We start from the raw sequence: 10,716 nt of genomic DNA on the forward strand, positions 1-10,716 counted from the left end.
TCTTACAGCGAACAGGCCTATGCGGCCGTGTGTTCCTAGTTCAGGAAAGAACTTAGAACAAAGGTAGGCTAGAAGCCCGTTGAATACTCTGAGTTAAGTGCACTTCCAGTCCCTAAGGCTTCCAATACGTAAAAATGCTCGTAAGGTGAAGAGGCCTATGTGGTCGTGTGTTCCCAGTTCTCGAAAGAACTTAGAACAAGGAAAGACTGGAAGCCAGCTGAATATTCTGAGTTAAGTGCACGTCCAGTCCCTTAGACTTCCAAAATGTGTAAAACTCTTAAGGCGACGAGGCCTATGTGGCTGTGTGTTCCCAGTACAGGAAGGATTTAGAACAAGGGCAGATAGACGCCAGTTGGATACTCTGAGTTAAGTGCACTTCCAGTCCCTTATGCTTCAAATTCGTATCAATGTTCTTACGGGGAACAGGTCTATGCGGACATGTGTTCCCAGTTCAGGAAAGAACTGAGAACAAGGGCAGACTAGAAGCCAGTTGAATTCTCTGAGTTAAGTGCACGTCCAATCCCCAAGGCTTCCAATACGTATAAATGCTCATAAGGTAAAGAGGCCTATGCCGTCGTGAGTTCCCAGTTCTTGAAAGAACTTAGAACAAGGGAAGACTGGAAGCCACCTGAATACTCTGAGTTAAGTGCACGTCCAGTCCCTTAGACTTCCAAAATGTGAAAACCCTCTTAAGGCGAACAGGCCTATGCAGCCGTGTGTTCCCAGTTCAGGAAAGAACTTAGAACAAAGGTAGACTAGGAGCCAGTTGGATACTCGGAGTTAAGTGCACGTCCAGTCCCTATGCTTCCAATACGTTTAAATGTCCTTAAGGCAAAGAGGCCTATGCGGCCTTGTGTTCACAGTTCAGGAAAGACCTTAGAACAAGGGCAGACTAGGAGCCAGTTGGATACTCTGGGTTTAGTGCAATTCTAATCCCTTAAGCTTCCAAGTGTTATAAACGCTCTTAAGGCGAACAGGCCTATGCGACCGTGTGTTCCAGTTCAGGATAGAACTTTAGTACAAGGGCAGACAAGAATCTTGTTGGATACTCTGAGTTAGGGCACACAACGACGCTTATTCTTCCAAAACCTAAACGCGATCTTAAAGTGAAGACTCACAAAAGGCAGTTTGTTCCCAGTTACGGAATGAATTAGAACCTGGGCGCACTGGAGGCAAGTTGTATACTCTAAGGTAAGTGCACGCAAGTCCCTTCTGCTTTCAAAACGTATAATCGCTCTTAAGGTTAAGTCCCATAAGTTTCAGCGAGTTCCTAGGTTAGGAAAGATCTTAGAACAAGGGCGGACTAGAAACATGTGGACACTCTGAGTTAAATTGAAGTGAACGCCCTTTTGCTTCCAAAACCTACAAACGCACAGAAGATGAACACTCTAAAATGGCAGTGTTTCTCCTCTGGAGGAAAGGTGTTCGAACAAGGGCGGTCTCTGGGCAGGTAGAAGACCCTGAGATAAGTGTCGGGCAATGGGCTCCTGCTTCCAAAACGTAAAATCACGATTAATACTAAAACCCATTCTAGCAGTGTTTTCCCAGTTAAGGAAAGAAGTTAGAACAAGGACGGTCTGACGATACTTGTATTCTCTGAGTGAAGAGAACACCCAGTCCCTTAGACTGCCAAAACGTATCATCGCTCTTTAGGTGAAGTCTCATTTGAGGCAGTGTGTTCGCAGTTCAAGAAAGAACACAGAGCAAAGGTGGACCACAAGCAGTTGTAAGCTCTAAGTAAAACCAGGCTATGGCCGTAGGCTTCCAAAACGTATAAAGGCTCTTACCGCGAGGAGGCCTATTCTGCCGCGTATTCCCAGTTCAGGAAAGAACTTGGAACAAGGGCAGACTAGAAACTAGTTGCATACTCTGAGATTAGTGCACGTCCAGTCCCTTACGCTTCCAATACGTATAAATGCTCTTACGGTAAACAGGCCTATGCGGCCGTGTGTTCCCAGTTCAGGAAAGACCTTAGAACAAGGGCAGACTAGGAGACAGTTGGATACTCTGAGTTAAGTGCACTTCAAATCCCTTATGCTTCGAAATGTTATAAACGCTCTTACGGCGAACAGGCCTATGCGGCCTTGTGTTCCCAGTTCAGGAAAAAACTTAGAACAAAGGTAGTCTAGAAGAAGGTTGAATACTCTGAGTTAAGTGCACGTCCAGTCCCTAAGGCTTCCAATACGAATAAATGCTCATAAGTTGAAGAGGCCTATGCGGTCGGGTGTTCCCAGTTCTGGAAAGACCTTAGAACAAGGGTAGATTGGAAGCCAGTAGAATACTCTGTGCTAAGTGCACGTCCAGTCCCTTAGACTTCCAAAATGTGTAAACACTCTTAAGGCGAACAGGCCTATGCAGCCGTGTGTTCCCAGTTCAGAAAAGAACTTAGTACAAGGGCAGACAAGAATCTTGTTGGATACTCTGAGTTAGGGCACACAACGACGCTTATGCTTAAAAAACCTAAACGCGATCTTCAAGTGAAGATTCACAAATGGCAGTTTGTTCCCAGTTACGGAATGAAGTTAGAACCTGGGCGCACTAGAGGCAAGTTGTATACTCTAAGGTAAGTGCACGCTGTCCCTTCTGCTGCCAAAACGTATAATCGCTCTTAAGGTTAAGTCCCATAAGTGGCAGCCAGTTCCTAGGTGAGGAAAGATCTTAGAACAAGGGCAGACTAGAAACATATTGGACACTCTGAGTTAAATTCAAGTGAAGGCCCTGATGCTTCCCAAACCTACAAATGCACTGAAGATGAACACTCCAAAATGGCAGTGTTTCTCCTGTGGAGGAAAAGTGTTCGAACAAGGGCGGTCTCTGGGCAGGTAGAAGACCCTGAGATAAGTGCTGGGCAATGCGCTTCTGCTTCCAAAAGGTAAAATCCCGGTTAATACTAAAACCCGTTCTAGCAGTGTTTTCCCAGTTAAGGAAAGAAGTTAGAACAAGGACGGTCTGACGATACTTGTATTCTCTGAGTGAAGAGCACACCCAGTCCCTTAGACTGCCAAAACGTATCATCGCTCTTTAGGTGAAGTCTCATTTGAGGCAGTGTGTTCGCAGTTCAAGAAAGAACACAGAGCAAAGGTCGACCACAAGCAGTTGTAAGCTCTAAGTAAAACCAGGCTATGGCTGTAGGCTTCCAAAACGTAGAAAGGCTCTTACTGCGAGGAGGCCTATTCTGCCGCATGTTCCCAGTTCAGGAAAGAACTTGGAACAAGGGCAGACTAGAAACTAGTTGCATACTCTGAGATTAGTGCACGTCCAGTCCCTTACGCTTCCAATACGTATGAATGCTCTTACGGCAAAGAGGCCTATGCGGCCGTGTGTTCCCAGTTCAGGAAAGACCTTAGAACAAGGGCAGAGTAGGAGCCAGATGGATACTCTGAGTTAAGTGCACTTCTAATCCCTTAGGCTTCCAAATGTTATAAACGCTCTTAAGGCGAACAGGCCTATGCGGCCTTGTGTTCCCAGTTCCGAAAAGAACTTAGTACAAGGGCAGACAAGAATCTTGCTGGATCATCTGAGTTAGGGCACACAACGACGCTTATGCTTCCAAAACCTAAACGCGATCTTCAAGTGAAGATTCACAAATGGCAGTTTGTTCCCAGTTATGGAATGAAGTTAGAACCTGGGCGCACTGAAGGCATGTTGAATACTCTAAGGTAATTGCACGCTGCCCCTTCTGCTGCCAAAACGTATAATCGCTCTTAAGGTTAAGTCCCATAAGTGGCAGCCAGTTCCTAGGTGAGGAAAGATCTTAGAACAAGGGCAGACTAGAAACATATTGGACACTCTGAGGTAAATTCACGTGAAGGCCCTGAGGCTTCCAAAACCTACAAACGCACTGAAGAGGAACACTCCTAAACGGCAGGGTTTCCCCAGTGGAGGAAAGGTGTTCGAACAAGGGCGTTCTCTAGGCAGGTAGGAGACCGTGAGTTAAGTGCTCGCCAATGCACTTCTGCTTCCAAAACGTAAAACCCGCTTCATTCTAAAACCCATTATGGCAGTGTTTTCCCAGTTGAGGAAAGAAGTTAGAAGGACGGTCTGAACGATGCTTGTATACTCTGAGTGAACAGCACACCCAGTCCCTTTGACTGGCAAAACGTATCATCGGTCTTTAGGTGAAGTCTCATTTGAGGCAGTGTGTTCGCAGTTCAGGAAAGAACTCAGAGCAAAGGCGGACGATAAGCATGCTGTAAGCTCTAAGTAAAATGCAGCCTAAGGCCCGTAGGCTTCCAAAACCTATAAAGGCTCTGACTGCGAGGAGGCCTATTCTGCCTTGTGTTCTCCATTCAGGAAAGAACATAGAACAAGGGCAGACTAGAAGCCAGTTGGATACTCTGAATTAAGTGCACTTCCAGTCCCTTATGCTTCCAAATCGTATCAATGCTCTTACGGTGAACAGGCCTATGCGGCCGTGTGTTCCCAGTTCAGGAAAGAACTTAGAACAAGGGTAGACTAGAAGCCCATTGAATACTCTGAGTTAAGTGCACGTCCAGTCCCTTGGGCTTCCAATAGTTATAAATGCTCATAAGCTGAAGAAGCCTATGCAGTCGTGTGTTCACAGTTCTCGAAAGAGCTTAGAACAAGGGAAGCCTGGACGCCAGTTGAATACTCTGAGTTAAGTGCACGTCCAGTCCCTTAGACTTCCAAAATGTTTAAACCCTCTTAATGCGAAGAAACCTATGCGTCCGTGTGTTCCCAGATCAGGAAAGAACTTAGAACAAGCGCACACTAGGAGCCAGTTGGATACTCTGATTAAGAGCACTTCTAGTACCTTAGGCTTCCAAATGTTATAAACGCTCTTAAGGCGAACAGACCTATGCGGCCGTGTGTTCCCAGTTCCGAAAAGAAATTAGTACAAGGGCAGACAAGAATCTTGTTGGATACTCTGAGTTAGGGCACAGAACGACGCTTATGCTTCCAAAACCTAAACGCGATCTTAAAGTGAAGATTCGCAAATGGCAGTTTCTTCCCAGTTTTGGAATTAAGTTAGAACCTGTGCACACAGGAGGCAAGCTGAATACTCTAAGGTAAGTGCACGTAAGACCCTTCTGCTGCCAAAACGTATAATCGCTTTTAAGGTTAAGTCCCATAAATGGCAGTGAGTTCCCAGGTGAGGAAAGATCTTAGAACAAGGGCAGACTAGAAACATGTTGGGGACTCTGAGTTAAATTGAAGTGAACGCCCTTTTGCTTCCAAAACCTACAAACGCACAGAAGATGAACACTCCAAAATGGCAGTGATTCTCCTGTGGAGGAAAGTTGTTCGAACAAGGGCGGTCTCTGGGCAGGTAGAATACTTTAGATAAGGGCCCGCCAATGCGCTTCTGCTTCCAAAACGTAAAATCCATTCTAGCAGTGTTTTCCCAGTTAAGGAAAGAAGTTAGAACAAGGACGGTCTGACGATACTTGTATTCTCTGCATGAAGAGCAACCCAGTCCCTTAGACTGCCAAAACGTATCATCGCTCTTTAGGTGAAGTCTCATTTGAGGCAGTGTGTTCGCAGTTCAAGAAAGAACGCAGAGCAAAGGTGGACCACAAGCAGTTGTAAGCTCTAAGTACAACCAGGCTAAGGCCGTAGGCTTCCAAAACGTAGAAAGGCTCTTCCTGCGAGGAGGCCTATTCTGCCGAGTGTTCCCAGTTCAGGAAAGAACTTGGAACAAGGGCAGACTAGAGACTAGTTGCATACTCTGAGATTAGTGCACGTCCAGTCCCTTACGCTTCCAATACGTATGAATGCTCTTACGGCAAAGAGGCCTATGCGGCCGTGTGTTCCCAGTTCAGGAAAGACCTTAGAACAAGGGCAGAGTAGGAGCCAGATGGATACTCTGAGTTAAGTGCACTTCTAATCCCTTAGGCTTCCAAATGTTATAAACGCTCTTAAGGCGAACAGGCCTATGCGGCCTTGTGTTCCCAGTTCCGAAAAGAACTTAGTACAAGGGCAGACAAGAATCTTGCTGGATCATCTGAGTTAGGGCACACAACGACGCTTATGCCTCCAAAACCTAAACGCGATCTTCAAGTGAAGATTCACAAATGGCAGTTTGTTCCCAGTTATGGAATGAAGTTAGAACCTGGGCGCACTGAAGGCATGTTGAATACTCTAAGGTAATTGCACGCTGTCCCTTCTGCTGCCAAAACGTATAATCGCTCATAAGGTTAAGTCCCATAAGTGGCAGCCAGTTCCTAGGTGAGGAAAGATCTTAGAACAAGGGCAGACTAGAAACATATTGGACACTCTGAGGTAAATTCACGTGAAGGCCCTGAGGCTTCCAAAACCTACAAACGCACTGAAGAGGAACACTCCTAAACGGCAGGGTTTCCCCAGTGGAGGAAAGGTGTTCGAACAAGGGCGTTCTCTAGACAGGTAGGAGACCGTGAGTTAAGTGCTCGCCAATGCACTTCTGCTTCCAAAACGTAAAACCCGCTTCATTCTAAAACCCATTCTGGCAGTGTTTTCCCAGTTGAGGAAAGAAGTTAGAAGGACGGTCTGAACGATGCTTGTATACTCTGAGTGAACAGCACACCCAGTCCCTTTGACTGGCAAAACGTATCATCGGTCTTTAGGTGAAGTCTCATTTGAGGCAGTGTGTTCGCAGTTCAGGAAAGAACTCAGAGCAAAGGCGGACGATAAGCATGCTGTAAGCTCTAAGTAAAATGCAGGCTAAGGCCCGGAGGCTTCCAAAACCTATAAAAGCTCTTACGGCGAGGAGGCCTATTCTGCCTTGTCTTCTCCATTCAGGAAAGAACATAGAACAAGGGCAGACTAGAAGCCAGTTGGATACTCTGAGTTAAGTGCACGTCCAGTCCCTTATGCTTCCAAATCGTATCAATGCTCTTACAGCGAACAGGCCTATGCGGCCGTGTGTTCCTAGTTCAGGAAAGAACTTAGAACAAAGGTAGGCTAGAAGCCCGTTGAATACTCTGAGTTAAGTGCACTTCCAGTCCCTAAGGCTTCCAATACGTAAAAATGCTCGTAAGGTGAAGAGGCCTATGTGGTCGTGTGTTCCCAGTTCTCGAAAGAACTTAGAACAAGGAAAGACTGGAAGCCAGCTGAATATTCTGAGTTAAGTGCACGTCCAGTCCCTTAGACTTCCAAAATGTGTAAAACTCTTAAGGCGACGAGGCCTATGTGGCTGTGTGTTCCCAGTACAGGAAGGATTTAGAACAAGGGCAGATAGACGCCAGTTGGATACTCTGAGTTAAGTGCACTTCCAGTCCCTTATGCTTCAAATTCGTATCAATGTTCTTACGGGGAACAGGTCTATGCGGACATGTGTTCCCAGTTCAGGAAAGAACTGAGAACAAGGGCAGACTAGAAGCCAGTTGAATTCTCTGAGTTAAGTGCACGTCCAATCCCTAAGGCTTCCAATACGTATAAATGCTCATAAGGTAAAGAGGCCTATGCCGTCGTGAGTTCCCAGTTCTTGAAAGAACTTAGAACAAGGGAAGACTGGAAGCCACCTGAATACTCTGAGTTAAGTGCACGTCCAGTCCCTTAGACTTCCAAAATGTGAAAACCCTCTTAAGGCGAACAGGCCTATGCAGCCGTGTGTTCCCAGTTCAGGAAAGAACTTAGAACAAAGGTAGACTAGGAGCCAGTTGGATACTCGGAGTTAAGTGCACGTCCAGTCCCTATGCTTCCAATACGTTTAAATGTCCTTAAGGCAAAGAGGCCTATGCGGCCTTGTGTTCACAGTTCAGGAAAGACCTTAGAACAAGGGCAGACTAGGAGCCAGTTGGATACTCTGGGTTTAGTGCAATTCTAATCCCTTAAGCTTCCAAGTGTTATAAACGCTCTTAAGGCGAACAGGCCTATGCGACCGTGTGTTCCAGTTCAGGATAGAACTTTAGTACAAGGGCAGACAAGAATCTTGTTGGATACTCTGAGTTAGGGCACACAACGACGCTTATTCTTCCAAAACCTAAACGCGATCTTAAAGTGAAGACTCACAAAAGGCAGTTTGTTCCCAGTTACGGAATGAATTAGAACCTGGGCGCACTGGAGGCAAGTTGTATACTCTAAGGTAAGTGCACGCAAGTCCCTTCTGCTTTCAAAACGTATAATCGCTCTTAAGGTTAAGTCCCATAAGTTTCAGCGAGTTCCTAGGTTAGGAAAGATCTTAGAACAAGGGCGGACTAGAAACATGTGGACACTCTGAGTTAAATTGAAGTGAACGCCCTTTTGCTTCCCAAACCTACAAACGCACAGAAGATGAACACTCCAAAATGGCAGTGTTTCTCCTCTGGAGGAAAGGTGTTCGAACAAGGGCGGTCTCTGGGCAGGTAGAAGACCCTGAGATAAGTGTCGGGCAATGGGCTTCTGCTTCCAAAACGTAAAATCACGATTAATACTAAAACCCATTCTAGCAGTGTTTTCCCAGTTAAGGAAAGAAGTTAGAACAAGGACGGTCTGACGATACTTGTATTCTCTGAGTGAAGAGAACACCCAGTCCCTTAGACTGCCAAAACGTATCATCGCTCTTTAGGTGAAGTCTCATTTGAGGCAGTGTGTTCGCAGTTCAAGAAAGAACACAGAGCAAAGGTGGACCACAAGCAGTTGTAAGCTCTAAGTAAAACCAGGCTAAGGCCGTAGGCTTCCAAAACGTATAAAGGCTCTTACCGCGAGGAGGCCTATTCTGCCGCGTATTCCCAGTTCAGGAAAGAACTTGGAACAAGGGCAGACTAGAAACTAGTTGCATACTCTGAGATTAGTGCACGTCCAGTCCCTTACGCTTCCAATACGTATAAATGCTCTTACGGTAAACAGGCCTATGCGGCCGTGTGTTCCCAGTTCAGGAAAGACCTTAGAACAAGGGCAGACTAGGAGACAGTTGGATACTCTGAGTTAAGTGCACTTCAAATCCCTTATGCTTCGAAATGTTATAAACGCTCTTACGGCGAACAGGCCTATGCGGCCTTGTGTTCCCAGTTCAGGAAAAAACTTAGAACAAAGGTAGTCTAGAAGAAGGTTGAATACTCTGAGTTAAGTGCACGTCCAGTCCCTAAGGCTTCCAATACGAATAAATGCTCATAAGTTGAAGAGGCCTATGCGGTCGGGTGTTCCCAGTTCTGGAAAGACCTTAGAACAAGGGTAGACTGGAAGCCAGTAGAATACTCTGTGCTAAGTGCACGTCCAGTCCCTTAGACTTCCAAAATGTGTAAACACTCTTAAGGCGAACAGGCCTATGCGGCCGTGTGTTCCCAGTTCAGAAAAGAACTTAGTACAAGGGCAGACAAGAATCTTGTTGGATACTCTGAGTTAGGGCACACAACGACGCTTATGCTTAAAAAACCTAAACGCGATCTTCAAGTGAAGATTCACAAATGGCAGTTTGTTCCCAGTTACGGAATGAAGTTAGAACCTGGGCGCACTAGAGGCAAGTTGTATACTCTAAGGTAAGTGCACGCTGTCCCTTCTGCTGCCAAAACGTATAATCGCTCTTAAGGTTAAGTCCCATAAGTGGCAGCCAGTTCCTAGGTGAGGAAAGATCTTAGAACAAGGGCAGACTAGAAACATATTGGACACTCTGAGTTAAATTCAAGTGAAGGCCCTGATGCTTCCCAAACCTACAAATGCACTGAAGATGAACACTCCAAAATGGCAGTGTTTCTCCTGTGGAGGAAAAGTGTTCGAACAAGGGCGGTCTCTGGGCAGGTAGAAGACCCTGAGATAAGTGCTGGGCAATGCGCTTCTGCTTCCAAAAGGTAAAATCCCGGTTAATACTAAAACCCGTTCTAGCAGTGTTTTCCCAGTTAAGGAAAGAAGTTAGAACAAGGACGGTCTGACGATACTTGTATTCTCTGAGTGAAGAGCACACCCAGTCCCTTAGACTGCCAAAACGTATCATCGCTCTTTAGGTGAAGTCTCATTTGAGGGAGTGTGTTCGCAGTTTAAGAAAGAACGCAGAGCAAAGGTGGACCACAAGCAGTTGTAAGCTCTAAGTAAAACCAGGCTATGGCTGTAGGCTTCCAAAACGTAGAAAGGCTCTTACTGCGAGGAGGCCTATTCTGCCGCATGTTCCCAGTTCAGGAAAGAACTTGGAACAAGGGCAGACTAGAAACTAGTTGCATACTCTGAGATTAGTGCACGTCCAGTCCCTTACGCTTCCAATACGTATGAATGCTCTTACGGCAAAGAGGTCTATGCGGCCGTGTGTTCCCAGTTCAGGAAAGACCTTAGAACAAGGGCAGACTTGAAGCCAGTTGAATACTCTGAGTTAAGTGCACGTCCAGTCCCTTAGGCTTCCAGTACGTATAAATGCTCCTAAGTTGAAGAGGCCTATTCGGCCGTGTGTTCCCAGTTCAGAAAGAACTTAGTACAAGTGCAGACAAGAATCTTGTTGGATACTCTGAGTTAGGGCACACAACGACGCTTATGCTTCCAAAACCTAAACGCGATCTTCAAGTGAAGATTCACAAATGGCAGTGTGTTCCCAGTTATGGAATGAAGTTAGAACCTGGGCGCACTGAAAGCAAGTTGAATACTCTAAGGTAAGTGCACGCTGTCCCTTCTGCTGCCAAAACGTATAATCGCTCTTAAGGTTAAGTCCCATAAGTGGCAGCCAGTTCCTAGGTGAGGAAAGATCTTAGAACAAGGGCAGACTAGAAACATATTGGACACTCTGAGTTAAATTCACGTGAAGGCCCTGATGCTTCCAAAACCTACAAACACACTGAAGATGAACACTCCTAAACGGCAGGGTTTCCCCAATGG

Source organism: Meles meles, chromosome 12 (assembly GCF_922984935.1).
Source record: "Meles meles chromosome 12, mMelMel3.1 paternal haplotype, whole genome shotgun sequence".
Lineage (NCBI taxonomy): Eukaryota > Metazoa > Chordata > Mammalia > Carnivora > Mustelidae > Meles > Meles meles.